Source organism: Pelodiscus sinensis, chromosome 2 (genome assembly GCF_052426305.1).
Source record: "Pelodiscus sinensis isolate ZL-2025 chromosome 2, ASM5242630v1, whole genome shotgun sequence".
In the NCBI taxonomy this organism is placed as follows: domain Eukaryota; kingdom Metazoa; phylum Chordata; order Testudines; family Trionychidae; genus Pelodiscus; species Pelodiscus sinensis.
The window spans coordinates 15,026,650-15,039,748 of record NC_143053.1 but is presented as its reverse complement, the minus strand read 5'-3'; the positions used below and the strand labels follow the sequence as shown (position 1 = coordinate 15,039,748).

The 13,099-nt window shown below is 44.7% G+C and overlaps 1 protein-coding gene and 1 non-coding gene across 7 annotated transcripts in view; both read right to left on the bottom strand.

Annotated features, from left to right (window-relative positions):
- Window positions 1–13,099, bottom strand: part of ST3GAL1 (ST3 beta-galactoside alpha-2,3-sialyltransferase 1) — a 158,246-nt gene that overhangs the window by 83,970 nt on the left and 61,177 nt on the right. The gene's annotated exons all lie outside the window — the stretch shown is intronic.
- On the bottom strand, window positions 5,383–5,598 carry LOC112545875 (small nucleolar RNA U3). Its single transcript, XR_003089447.2, has one exon. It is a non-coding gene; the product is annotated as a small nucleolar RNA U3 (small nucleolar RNA).

Genomic DNA, 13,099 nt, shown 5'->3' with positions numbered 1-13,099 from the left:
AAAGAGACCTGTATCAGTATCTACCCACTCACCTAGTATTAATGTGTTATACTACATCATTACCTACTACATAACACATTATTACAAGGTGAGTGGGTAGATACTGATACAGATACTTGAACTTCCTGAGAGGGAGTATATGGTAACCCTAACGCCTGTGAGCACCACCACCTGGGGAAATGAAAGCACTGAGATGGCAAATACCTTTTCAAACATGTCTGCTACATGCACGTGGCTTGATCCTTGGGGTGTCCAACTTGAAGCATGAGACCTGATTTCTTTGGGAGTTCTGAGCAACCACCATTCTAGGGGCAATCAGCCCCACGGTGCTTCAGGTTAGGCACCCAAATCAGTGGCCACTTTTTGTTGCTCAAAGTGAGTGGTCTATAATTATGCAAGGAATCCAGCCAGGAATGTATTCTGAATCTCAGAACTTCTGGCCCTTCTCCCCCCCTCCCTCCACTTTAACCACAAGACTGTTTTTCCTCCCTCTGTTGCTTACTTAATTAATTAGTGGATATTTGTACAACCATTTGTACAACCATTAGTGGATATTTGTACAACCATTTGAACCATTTGTACACCAATGAAATCAGTGATCTTGCTCATTCGGCTAGATTTCACCAGAGAAAACTCGCAAAAGGATAAAGTGTAAATGTGGTTGTTACTCTCTGGCATCAGCACCATTGCATAATGACAGTAACTGGATCTGAAACGGCTGTCCTCTTTTCATTGACAGCAGGCTTGGTGTGGAGAAACCTTAAGGCCTGATCATACAAAAGTAATAGGAGAGGGAGTTATGTAGCCCCTTGCAGAGGTGTTGGGAAGTCACATTGTTTAGCTGGAAATCTGAAACTAAAGCCCAGAGCTGTCTGAGGTAGCTTTCTTTTGCCCAAGTGTGAAGTTATGCTTATTTACCCTGTAAATTCTTTGAGTGACGGTCCCTATTATATTCCACTAAGGGTTATGCGCATGCACCCACACCTGAAACTGTTAAAAGTAGTAGTGTCCATTAGTCTGCACTAGGGATGTAAAAAAAATGTGGTTAAAAATCCCGTTGTGGGCTCTGCAGTATAATGTTTATAAGCAGGCTACCAGCCCCGCTTCTGGGGAGCTGGCTTTGCTGCCGGTTCTGCAGTATAACTTTATACTATGGAGCCCCCAGTGTGGGGGGAACAGGAGCCGGCATGTAACTGTAAGGAAACTGATAAGCTGATGCTTATCGGGTAACCATTTGAGCAGTTACACTTTGACATCCCTAGTCTGTACATGTGCCCGTGTTCCGCTCCACAGTTTGGATGGAGGCGAGAAAGGGTGGGGCAGACTGATCAAACTCTTAGTTCCTTCTCATTGTTGCATGGTCTGTGTTGGAGCTTCTGGTGTTCTCTCGTCCCTTGAGATGCATTTTCCCTCTCTCACTAAAAAGGCCATTTGTTCTCGTCCACAGTTAGCACTTAGCAGCTTGAGTGTTTAGTAGCAATTTTATTAGGACGTAGGACTTTGGGACACCATCCTGGCAGTTTCCTGCCTTATCTAGCACAATGTAACTGTGAGCCAGGACTGGGGCTCCTGGGTGCGACCACAATACAGTAATAAAGATGGCACTGCAGGGGAAGCTGTTTTCATTTTCTTTCTGCTGCACAATGCCAGCGTAACTGGGGATGGGAGAGTGGCAGCAGCAAAGTGAGTGAGCGAGAGGCAGCATTCTGCTATGAAAGGGGGAAAGCCTTCAATAAAAGTCACGGTGTTCAGAAAAATAGAGATGTGACAGTGTGTGGCCAGGTGAATGGGCTCCTTTGTGTTCTCACAAAGCCATATTGTGTATGGCTTGTAGCAGGTATTCTGAGCTGCCCCGTGGAACCTCGCTCAGGTTCACAGGAGCATTGCTGAAGGGCCGTGGCTGGTTAAAGGCACCCGACTCTCCAGGCAGCAGCGGCAACGATGCCAAGGACATGTTTGGGGTGTGGCTGTTGCTTAATCCTGCAGTGAGAGAGCAAGGCAGCCCCAGCGTTAGAGTTTCTGAGTGGGGAGCACCGAGCAAGTTTCAGTGTTTTGAAAAGGGTTTATTTGTTTTAAAAAGAAACCAGCCCCTTGAAAGCTGAGTGGCTTGAGAAAGAAGTGCTTCCAGGTTCCACTTTGCCGCTGCTGAGCAGATGTGAGTGCTGGCAAGGGACTCGGGGCAGTTGCAAAGGGTCTTAATCGCTCAGCATCATGTGAATGATTTAATTCACATTTCACTCTTGGATCCTCGGGCTGAGTCATTGTGTGGTTTCCTAATAGACAGGAGGCTGGGTGGGGTGCTCTTTTGATATGAAAATAAAGAGGTTTGTCCAGCCACACTGGTCAGTCGGGACCAAATCCTGCAGCCTGGATTGGAGCCAATACAGGACTTTCTGGTCCGCCAACCTCCAGGGTGAACCGTGCAAAGTTTCACTAGTGTTACTGAGATATTTGAGGATCTGCTATACCATAAAATATAGATATGTATATAGTTTTTCCCCTATCACAAACCACTTTATCTCACAATGGGAGTATATCATGTGATTGACCACTGAAATGCAGCTACCTCTGAAGTGAAACACAGCAGCTGTGTATAGTCCCACAACAGAGGAGTCAACAACAGTGAGTGAAGAATGCTGTATTCAGTTGCAACAACAGACAGAAGCTGGTGGAAGAACTTGGCTGGCATCCCGGGGTTAACACCCGTGTTCCATGGAATATGCTCAGGAGGCCAGAGAACTCGTCTGAGAGGAAGCACCTCCAGCAGCAGAGTGGCCCCTATGGCTGTGGTAAGGCATCTAATCCAAGCTAAGTTGCACCATGGAACCCCTTTCTACAATAGCAAAATGTTCTCTGAAAGGCTTCCCTGTCCCGCCCCAGCTTTGTGCACTTGATGGCACGTTGTTCACAGGCAGGCCGCATAGTTAGACTGGCTAAACAAACCACAGTTCAAGGCTTGTCACACTATTCAACTGCTACTGCCACAAAGTGCTTTACAAACAGCATGACAAAGAGGCTGGTCTACAGAGCGCCCTGTGCAAATAGACCTTGCGCTGCGCTCCACTGCTAACTCATCTTTAAAGCCTTCTCCTTCACCTCCCTTTACAACCTGAGTGTTCGCACTTGGATCACGTTGCCATGGCAGTAATAATAAAAAAAAAAAAACCACAGACACGTTACTACTTCTTCCTTAGAAAAAACCCACAACAATAATTGGTATCACTGTGCAAGGTTGCTGGCATTAATTATACATAAATGCAGTTATACCTGCTATAATAACAGTGAATTTATAGCACTAAGCTGCATGCTGCTGTTTAGGCCGATGAGGCTGTCACAATATGATGAATATAGGAAGCAAAAAAGTGAGGGGTACAGCAATTTGTGTTTATTGCCTTTTACAGTAAATGTTTAAGTACAATAAAACAAGGACTTAAGGCATGTGCGCGCGTGCGTACACACACACATGCGTACACACACACACACACACAAATACAAATATTCCACAGTCTTTATAAATGGATGCGCCCCCCCCCCCCATTTTGGCTTGACATAAGAATTCATCATTCCTTGGAGAAGCAGTACTACGAGAATACAAATAATAGTCAACTATACATTTCAGAAAGTTTGTCTGTTTGTCTCCCAGCTGGGAGACATGCACAACTACCGCCGGCTGTGCTCACTCAGTAAATATGGAGAGGCACTTCTCATCTGGCCCCAATCTGCTGCACTTAGAGAGGGCTGGAGTTGTCTTCTCCCCCCAAGGCAAACTGCATACTGAACCCCTCATTCCCAGCCCAACCACAGAACAATGATCTAAATGAAGAAAAACAAAACTTGTTTGAGATAAGGACCCGAGCAACGCCAGGTAAAACTTCTAGTAGTAATAACAACCGCCACCAGGTAGGCTCAGGATGGAATGGGGAGGGGGGGAGCTAATTACAATGTAACTAGCTAGGAGAAGCCTGCTTAGCAACCCTAGGCCTATAAAAAGAGCAATGCCGCACCACTAGCTTCTTAATAGAAATTGCTAAATCTGCACACATTTGGTAAACATTTCTCAGCGTGAGGGGAATAAGGACACGTTTGCTATGCTGAAGGTCTTGATTTTCCTGATCCCCAAGACCTTGTGTAGAAGTAATGAGCACACATTCAAAATGTCATTGCTTTGCCACTCTGGCAGGATGAATGGATTATTAGGAAACCTTGTAACATGCTGGTTTCTCAATGAAGAAAAATCTGCTGGCATGGTAGTAGGCGGTCAGCTGCCAACTTATCACCCTTGGCAAGATGTGGGGGTGGAAGAGGGCTGAGAGACAGGTGTAAAACCTTTCACAACATCAATTTGTTAGAAAGCAAGAAAAATGAGGAGGATGTGAAACATCTGGTGTGATAAAGTGAGTGACAGCCACAGAGATATGTGCTGGCTTTCCTTCTCAGATAAAATTCAAGTGCCCATTTCATTCTCTGTCCAGCACTACCAGGAGACTGTATGGGGCACAGGTTTGGGTGTTTCTAGGATTGCCAGTGCTCACTCAGAGCAAGAGCCTTTCTGCATTAGGGTTATCTACTTCTCCTCTCTTTCTATGAACTATGGCATTATTTGAATGAACTTCTCTACGGTTTGGGGAGCTTTTAGAGTGAACATCACCATGACAGAGCTAGACCTTAAGTTGGCCCATTAAAAGATAGTACCTCACTCAACCTGTTCCACTAAGATCCTTACAACTACAACACCACCGTACACTAGGGATGCTAGATATAGTGTAATTGAATAGTCATGTAACCGCATGAAATTTTAGTGGTTTCGTGACTATTCAACAGCCCCCGGGGAGCCCCCTGCCACACCACACTGCTGACTCTCTATCAGAGGCTGCCATGCGGGGTGGCAGGCAATGTTCCCTCTAAGATTTTCCATCCATGAGCAGAGTGAGTTTCATCTTTTGCACCCATATTGAGGTCATGTGCGCTTGCTCAGCAGTGTGCCACTGTAGCACCCACCAGTTATTAACAAATATCTTAGATATATGTTATGGAAGAAGGAATACTAAAACGAGGGATAACTGACATCATGCTGTGGCTATTCTCTGCTCCCCTCTCCCTGGACCAATGGGGAACAGATGGGGGAACAAGGCATGAGGTAGACGCAAGGGGCTGGCTAGGTCCAATGTGAGGAGCACATGAAAAAAGAGACCCACAGCCAGGTGAGGGAGAAGCTGCACTAACCAAGGGAAGCCTGACTCTTTCCTGAAGGCATCAGGACCAGAGCAGTACAAGTGAAGCTAGGATTTTTTTTTAAAGTGGGGGTAGGGTGGGAAAAAAATGTGAAATCATTACCACTCTCTCTACCACAAAGCTATTTTAAAACTTTTTTTATAAGAGCCAAGCACTCAGCCTGTGTTCTCTCCCTCCAACTTCCCAAAACGAAAGAAGGAACAGTCATCAATAACAGACAGCAGCTGCATTAAAGCAATGTTGTCTGCTCACCTCCCACTCAGAAGAGAACACTTTAACTCCTCCTTGGGGTTAGCGAGACCTACCACTTCCAGCTACCCTTCTCTAGTTACAGACTATAGAAATGATCCCTGAAAGTATAGTCAATAGGACAATGCTCGGATACATGTTCACACTAACGTGCATAAGCTTTCTTCTCATGGTGAATGTTTTCATACAACACTTAGAAAACTAAAGAGCACAAATAATGTTAAACTGCTTATCCGCCAGATTTAGAAATCTGTATATTAGAATATACTCCATGTCCCTGTCGGGGACTTGAACCCGGACGGCCTCTGTTCGTTGTCTGACCGCAAAGAGACAGGCAACACCAGCAAGATCCAATCACAAGCTCTTTATTGAATGGTGCACACAACAATAGAGAGCGGCCCATCTCCAAAGAGAACCAGCCCCGATTTCATTTACAGGTAGGCTTATATAGACAGTTCTGTTGCGTCATAGACTATTCGCCCAAGCAGCCAACCTCCCTTTATCAGTTAGAAACCTCTAATACCCATGCATACCTGGCCAACTATACATCATGGCCTTAAGCAATTCATAATGCATCAGCAATTCCTTATCAGCCCAAAAGACAGGTACTGGGCAATAAGGAGACAGTTTGTTATGGTCAAAGGAGAACATAAACAGGGAGTTTGGAACCAACGGGGAGAGCAGAAACAGGGAGTCTTCTTATCAGTTCTCAAAACAAACTGTTCCTCATCACAGCAGGTACAAAAATGCAGCTTCTTGCTTATCTCATTTTGCCAACTTGAGCAAGCGCGTAGGGTGCGTCCCTGCTTGAACCTATCTCCAGTTCTGTCCAGGGACTACCCAGAAACCTTTGTTACATTTGCTTTAGCATAACTGCACTAGGCTTATTTTCTAGGGCCTAACATCCCTATTTATGGAAACACACCTTGGGCTCCTCTGTATCACATGACAGTTATCAGACACACCTCCCGATTAGCATGCGGAGCACCTGGCAGCCAATCAAAATCTCTTGCTTTTACTTCTGAAACGGCCGCGCCTTGGGCTCTACCACATCACATGACAGTTATCAGACACAGAGGATGCTGACAGGTCAGAAACAGTCTCTGCAGCTGTTTCTCCCCCTTGCTCTCAGTCTGCTCTAAAAGCTTTTGTATGACTATGATGATGGCTTCATGTTACTGGAGGCACTGCACTAAAATAAGTGGCCCTCAACTTTACAGACAACTGTAGCCCTTCCAGGAGTTATCTTGCATACCCACCAAGTGTCACCTCATTTAATAACTCCTTACTTACAAAATCAGACTTCATACAAAAGTGTCAAAACTCTGCTAGCTGTTATTGAGAAATGATTTGCTTTCTCATTTTTACCATACAAAAATAAAATAAATCAACTGAAATATAAACATGGTGCTTACACATCAATGTAGCGTATATAGAGCAGTATAAACAAGTCATCATCTCCATCAATTTTAATGTGTTACAACTGTGCTCATGCTTTCTATGTAGCTGTAGCCAGACCGGAACCCCCCTTGTAACATTCATTTTTGCTTTCCTGGAGCATCCAGGGCACACAGAGCAAAAGGCCCAGGCTGTGTGACCGTGAATGGCTGTAAACAGAGATACGCCAATTGCTAACCAAGAGGCTGCCAAGGAGTGCCCTTAACTCAAACCCATATTGATACAAATATACATCCATCCGCGGGGGAAGAAATCTCTCACCCAGTAAAAAAATGTCTAGTATTCACAATTCACTGTATATACTCGAGTATAAGTCGACCCGAATATAAGCCGAGGCACCTAATTTTACCGCGAAAACTGGGAAAAGTATTGACTCGAGTATAAGCCTAGGGTAGGAAATGAGGCAGCTACTGGTAAATGTAAAAAATGAAGATAGATACCGGGTCTAGCCCCGGAAGTCGGGGCGAAAGCTGCTCCGGTGCCCCTGGTCTGCTGGAGACCGTCTCCAGCAGACCAGGGGCCCGGGCGGGTTCCCGCGCTGCTGAGGCTTTGCCAGAGCAAAGCCTCAGAGGCGCGGGACCCCCCGTGGCTGCGGCTTCAGTCCGGGAGCCTGTGGTCTGCTGGGGACGGTCCCCAGCAGACCACAGGCACCCAGATGGAAGCGGCAGCAGCGGCGGTTCCCCGCGCCTCTGAGGCTTTGCTCTGGCAAAGCCTCAGAGGCGCGGGACCCTCCCGCGGCTGCGGCTTCAGTCCGGGAGCCTGTGGTCTGCTGGGGACAGTTCCCAGCAGACCACAGGCACCCAGATTGAAGCGGCAGTTCCCCGCGCCTCTGAGGCTTTGCTCTGGCAAAGCCTCAGAGGCGCGGGACCCCCCCGCGGCTGCGGCTTCAGTCCGGGCTTTGCCAGAGCAAAGCCTCAGAGGCGCGGGGAACCGCCGCTGCTGCCGCTTCAATCTGGGTGCCTGTGGTCTGCTGGGGACCGTCCCCAGCAGACCACAGGCCCCCAGACTGAAGCGGCAGCAGCGGCGGGTCCCCGCGCCTCTGAGGCTTTGCTCTGGCAAAGCCTCAGAAGCGCGGGAACCCGCCCGGTGCCCCTGGTCTGCTGGAGACTGTCTCCAGCAGACCAGGGGCACCGGAGCAGCTTTCGCCCCGACTTCCGGGGCTAGACCCGGCTAGACCCGGCCAGCAGCAGAGCCGCGCTGAGCCCGCCCGCCTCAGTTCTCGAGATACTGACTCGAGTATAAGCCGAGGGGGGCATTTTTCAGCACAAAAACTGTGCTGAAAAACTCTGCTTATACTCGAGTATATACGGTAGTTATCTCTCTTGCAAGTGTAAATTAACTTAAAACTTGCTTGTAAAAACTGGTGCCACAAAACGGACCAGTACAATTCGGCATCTTAAATAAGAAAAAGAATACGGGCCCCCAGGGGCATATAGATGGGTCCAGCAGCACATTTTCTCTAAGTGTCAATCTACCATCTATCTGCTGGTCAGGTTAGGTGTTTAATCTCCCGAGGTTCCAGAGGGGATGCCCACCTCGTATTCGTCTTTCCTAAAAAATTCGTCAGCCGTGGCCTAACACGCTGAAGTCAAAAGGCACAAAAAAGGGTAAAAATTGTACCTGAATGTGGTCCTTTGCTTAAGTATATATATATACATAGTGTTAGAGCTCTTTAAAGATTAAGCTGTCACTTGGTACCATTATATATATATATATATATATATATATATATATATATTTGCTAGCATTTAAAAAATAGAGCAATAGCCATTGTAACCATATGCTTTTATAAATCTTTTAATAAACCTGTAACTGTTTAAGCTTTAACCTAACTCCTCCAGTTGCTGTAACAAAACCAAGCACAATTTAAAAAAACTTCAGCCGGTCATAAAGGAACAAACATAGGAAGAGCTTGGGCGTTTGGATCTGTGTCACTCCCAGGTGACAAGATCTGTTGGGGCACCTTTTCAGCCTTTCCTAGGCTGCCCGCTGCAAAGGAAACCCTGTGTTCTAGCAGCTAAAATCTAAGGTGTAATAAGCTCTTGCTATATAACGGGGCGTCTGTTGGCCTGCTGGCCACCCTCTGCAATGGAACCCCGGTCCTAGCAGTAAAAACACAAATGTTAAACCTTTTCTCACACACACACACACACACACACACACACACACACACACACACACAGCCCTAACCGTCGGCTAACAAAATTGGCGTAGTCGGCAGGATTGTGCTATTGGTTCAAATACAGCAGCATGAAGCCAGTCACGATTGACATGGATTTTAGCTGTATAGAAAAGGAGTTGGCCCGAGAGGGATGGGGCAACCCTAAGTGAGATAAAGAGATGTTAGGGAAAGGCGCTTGCATCTGGCTGTTAAAGGGTGTGTGGCAAGCAGCCTGCTGTAGCTACTGGAACTTAGAAACAGAGCTGATAAGGGTGCAAAGAGAGAGATACGAGCTCTTGGAGCAATGCCAGAACCTGGATACCCGGGTGCGAACCCTAAATAAGGACATGGAGCACCTACAGGAACGGCTCCTCCTGAGGCTAGAGAGGGGAAGCAGAAAGTAATTAATGGAGAAAAATGAGCTTTTGGAGCTGGCTTTAGAACGTTGCTGGCTCAAACACCCAAGATAAAACAGTACAGCATTCCAGCCGAAGCTATGGCTCCGGTTTGTAAACTAATTAAAGATCTGGAAAAACGGGGAATCTTAATTTGTACCTACTCCCCGTATAATTTGCTCAGGAAGCATGCTCACTGGAAATGAGCCCCCCCTCTCATAAGAAAGCTCTGAAAGACAGCTGATAACAAAATACGCACTTATCAGTCTATGGGTTCAATTTACCATAATGGGTCCCATTTCATTTGTACCTTACTGTAAAAAACACAGGGATGTCCTATGCCTTATGGCAAAAAGGAAAAACTGTACCCTGCCGCCCCATACAGTTTTGCTCGAAGTTATGGCAGGGATCACAGTTAAATTACACGCTTTATAAAAAGTGCTTTTAACAGCCTACACAGCACTAAGAAAAACAAAGGAGCTAACCCAAGCTCAAGCCATAACACTTCACACTCCTCTCCCAATCATTAAGCCCATATTGAAGGGAAAGGAGTTGCCACCGAAAATAGCCCAAAAAAAATAACTGTCCAAAGATAAGCGCTCTATTTACACTACAGACTTTGCTGCAGCATAAATGTTATAAAAACCCTATGCTAAAAAGTTTAAAATTAGTAATAGCTAACTGCAATAACACACAGTCAAGTTTACCTACTAAAAGAAATCAGGAGGTGTGGAGCTAATTAAAAAGCCCACCCTCCTTACCAAATTAATACTAAACAAACCTGTGTCATTAAAAAAAGTCATTTAGCAAAAATCAGGATGTATCAGAAAAGAAAAAAGCATGTAAAAGTAAAAAGCAAACTCCAAGGGAGTGTAAAAAAAATTAAGCAATTGTAATATGTAAAGGAAAACCTGCTTTAAAAATAACACCTTGTTTCTTTAAAGCCTCTTCTCTTTCTTAAGCACTGTGCAAACCATCTAGGCAAAAAAAAAACCAATCAAATGTAAACATTTGTCTACAAACACTTTGTTAAATCTGCAAAAAAAAAAATTAAGAATTCTACTAAAACTTAATTGGTTAACTGCATAAAAAAATAAGCTCTATATATTGTAACTTTATTTTGTGGGTTTCAAATAAACTAGTTTTATTTTGTTTTGGATTATGTCCTCTTGCTTAAAATTGCAAACAAACAAAGCACAAATTAGTTAGTGCTTGTGTTAGGCATTCAACTTTTACGGTTAAATTTGCTCTCTCAAAAAACCAAGTTATTGTTTTAAAAATCCAAACTCTAAAACTTCACTGTGTCTATGTTCAAGGCTAAGTTAATAACACTTTTAGCTTGCTCTCAAATCCAAGGTTGTAAGTAAGTGCAAACTGCCTTTCTGTTCTGAAGAGGTGTAAAACTAACTGTCCCTCATAAGTAAGCCTGTAACATTGTACATATAATTCTTTTTAGAAAAATAAAATCTTTTTGCTTGCAGGAACAGTAACTGGCCAACCAACACCTTCTGCTAAAAAAAAGCATTATAGCCTCACACATTGGCTGTGTCTACACTGGGACGCTTATTTTGGAAAATCAGCCGCTTTTCCGGAATAAGCTGCGAGCTGTCTACACGGACCCTTGAATTTCCGGAATAGCAACGATGCTCTACTGTACAAAATCAGCCGCTATTCTGGAAAAACTATTCTGCTCCCGCTCGGGCATAAGTCCTTATTCTGGAACTCTGTTCCGGAAAAGGGCCAATGTAGACAGCCCAGTAGTCTTTTCCGGAAAAGCGCGTCTACATTGGCCACAGACGCTTTTCCGGAAAAAGGGCTTTTCTGGAAAAGCAGCCTGCCAATGTAGACACTCCTTTTCCGGAAAAACTGAAAACGGAATAGTATTCCGTTTTAAGCATTTCTGGAAATTCATGCCAGTGTAGACACGGCCACTAAGCCTAATCTGTGGTACAAAAAAAAAAAAAAACTAAGGCATGCCACTATTGGGGAAGGCTAGCAACTCAAAGGTAATTCAAGGAAGTGAAAGGTCACAAGTACCGATAAAGCACCCTTGTTCTAGGAAAGTTGTAGCTCACTCGCCCATAAAAGTATTAAGGAACTAGCTGTAACAGGTTCCCCTAATAAATCTTAGGCAGTATTTTAAGTTATAATAGGCCACCCCAATGGGGGTAAAAATGTTTTCTTGTCTTTCAAATCATCAAAAAGCACTGGTGCCAGCTGAAAAAACAACAACAAACAACAACAACAAAAACCATGGTTCTGTGTCATGACACAATAAGTTTGTGTTCTGTCCAAGCTTGTCTTGTGTGTCTTAATTGTAATACGTATTGCAAATGTTGTTGTGTATAAAAAATTGTTTTTTTAAATAAAAAAATACTTTAAGTAAAGCAAAAGCATAAATTTAAAACCAACAAAATTAATAATTGGGCCCAATCAGTTGGCAACTCTAAACTTAGTCAATTGGCAACTTTAAACTTCAGTAAAAAAAATAATAGTTTAGTAATTGTTTAGGCTAAAAAAATGTTAACAATGTCTCCACAGGTAAATAAAAAAAACCAAAAAACTAAAAAGAAGCAAAAAGTGCATCACATAAACAAAAAACTAAAAGTGGGGTACCAGCCCTCTCCCCCACCAAATTGGTTTTGCTTTAATAGCTCTAAAGCGCCAAAAATAATAAAAAAAATCTATAAAAAACAACACGGGCAAGTAAAACATCAGCATATTTAAGTAAAGCTAACCACAACAATAAAAAAACTAGTAACCTCACCATTGCAATAACAGCTACTTAACCTGCTACTCATTGGTGCCTAATGCCTTAAAAAGCCTCAAAAATTATAAAATTGCATGGGTTAACAATTAAATATCTGTGAACCATGCTTGGTCCTATAAAAAAAACCAGTGACTCTAGTCAACGTAACCTCCTTCAAGTCACATACATAAAAAAAATACACGCTAATAGCAATAAAAATACATGGCCTTGGGCCACCCCTCATTCACACAAAATCATTTTGTTTATTGTAACAACATAAACACTACAAAAATAAAAAATACACAGTCCTCTAAGTTAAAGTTTGTATAAAATGTTGTGGAAAAAAAGCTAAACACTAACATCAGGCCACTAAAGTTAAACCTACTAACTCCCACTGGGGCTTACCACTTAAAGCCCAGACAAAGGTAATCCCTGAGGCATGGCTGTCATTTGTTAAACAATGGCCATTGCTAACTTGCCGTATTATTAACCAGTTCCTTAAGAACAAAATAAAGCCTCCCAATTGTGCATTATGCCCTAAACCAGGCATGTCCAAAGTCCGGCCCGCGGGCCAATTGCGGCCCGTGTTCCGATTTAATACGGCCCCCGCTTCCTCCCCCTCTCCTGGCTCCCCGGCGCTCTTTGAACTGGCGCGCCCAGCGCACCGCTTCCGGCCGCGCCACCGCCGCCGCTGCCCATGGCCTCCGCGGTCCTAGAGCCTGCCCTGTAGGGCACGTCCGCAGCCCCGCTCCCCCGCTCCCCTGCAGGTTCGCCCTGCCCCCGGGCCGCCGTGAGGCCAGCGTGCCCTGCGCTCTCCGCTCGCCTCCGACCCTGTGGGCCCTCCGCCTTGGGGCT